This window comes from Taudactylus pleione, unplaced genomic scaffold, assembly GCF_031769625.1.
Source record: "Taudactylus pleione unplaced genomic scaffold, aTauple2 ptg000155l, whole genome shotgun sequence".
In the NCBI taxonomy this organism is placed as follows: domain Eukaryota; kingdom Metazoa; phylum Chordata; class Amphibia; order Anura; family Myobatrachidae; genus Taudactylus; species Taudactylus pleione.
In genome coordinates this window covers 1,918,325-1,920,000 of record NW_028284557.1, presented here as the reverse complement: position 1 = coordinate 1,920,000, position 1,676 = coordinate 1,918,325, and the positions used below count along the sequence as shown (strand labels likewise).

At 41.9% G+C, this 1,676-nt stretch overlaps 1 protein-coding gene across 1 annotated transcript in view; it reads left to right on the top strand.

Moving 5' to 3' along the window:
• The window catches only part of NPEPPS (aminopeptidase puromycin sensitive), a 96,230-nt gene extending 95,780 nt beyond the window's left edge, over positions 1–450 (top strand). Inside the window, exon 23 of the mRNA XM_088474585.1 lies at positions 1–450. This exon is cut by the window's left edge and continues 706 nt beyond it. The gene's annotated coding sequence lies outside the window, so the exon portion shown is untranslated.
• Positions 451–1,676: the final 1,226 nt, after the last annotated feature.

Below are 1,676 nucleotides of genomic sequence, written 5' to 3'. Positions count from 1 at the left end.
TTTAACCCCTTGTAGAAGAAGTATATAATCAGGGAGGTTTGTGTGTGCACTCACACTAATTTCCTGCCCTTTCAGTGGCCTGGACCCTTCTTCCATTGGTGCTGAGAAGACTTGCACTGTGGCAGTCTGTTTGGTACTGGTGGGCTTTAACCTTCCTTTAGACGTATGTTCTTACCTGTGCTGAAGAAGAGCAAGGTGCAGGGACTGTGCGCAGTCTGTGTTTTCTCCCCTATCTATCCCCATATCCTGATTAATTTCTAGGTTACCTAGATTCTGGGTTTGTGCAGTCTAATGGCATAGTGGCAGGGCCATGGGCCTTGGTTCTGAGACTTGCTTATCCGAGTCCTCTCTTTTGTGCTATTGTTTTAAAACACAAAATAAATAATTAAAAAAGGAAATCTATATAAAAAAAACACAGTTGGCGTTAATAAAGACAAAATGTGAGTGTTACGTGTGATCTTGTTTTTCTGTAATGGTACAAATGATTTTTTGTCACTTTCCATTGATGCTAAAACTGATGGTTCATGTTGTATTCTGTATGCACTAATTGCCACCCTGGATATCATAGAGAATATCATTTTACCTCATGCCAGTTTCATGAATATAAAATTAGTACATGTAAACACCTGTGAGTTATGCTTATTCATCTCCCCGTATTGTGTGTAATGGTAACCTGACTATTCCAAAGAACGAATATAAGGCTTGCTTACCTTACACTGTTTTGTGTTCTGTTATGTAAAACTTTTCAATATTGAAGATGTACACATAGCAGGCATATAGCCAAATATAAAACAAAACTTCTAATGTGAATCTTTTAAAGGATGTTACAGTAATAAGCTTCAAAAAGTGCTTCAAGCAAACTAAGGAATCCATGCATTTAATATGAGATACTGGGCCTGATTCAGAGGTACAAGCTAACTGCACGCAATGCCGATACACACGCAGTTGGCTGATATTGGAAGTACTGTGCATGCATCATGATGGATACCGCAGAATAAATTTGGGTGCAAGAGTTATGGATTTCACTGGGAAGTAACGCGTTGGCTAGCCAGATGTGTGCATGCCACTGGCGGCAGCAGTGCTGGCACAGGACGCAATTATCAGATTGAGAATTTGCACCTGCTATTATCAGACTGAGAATTTGCACCTGCTATTATCAGACTGAGAATTTGCACCTGCCATAGAGCTTGGTGTAAACGTCTAAAATGCACCAATTGTGTGCCTAAAGACGCACCAAGACTTTAGTGCCTCTGCAAGTGGGAGTCTCTGATAAAAATCGGCTGTGACATGAGCATAAAGACGCGGATGCGTGCACTTCTCCAATGTGTAGTTGTCATACAAACAGTACACTTACATATAATACATTGGTCTAGTTCAGAGATACGGTGGTTGTGGCCCTCACGTGAACACCTGATGGCTTGCTTAGCAATGCACTTTTCAGGGATAACACTTGGGGATAGCCTGGAGAGGAGAGTCTGGACACCAAATTGTTAATGAAATTACCCACAAGTCCAGGCTCATCTCTATACCCCACCCCAGCCAGAGGCCATCAGTTTGAGTTTGGTGCTGACAGGAGCTGGACACCAGTTATAGGGGTGCTGCTTTAGGTAGTTCCCCACAGTTTTTGTGTCTTTATTTTACTGAGTGGGCAATGTAAGGCGTCCTATAGGATGTCC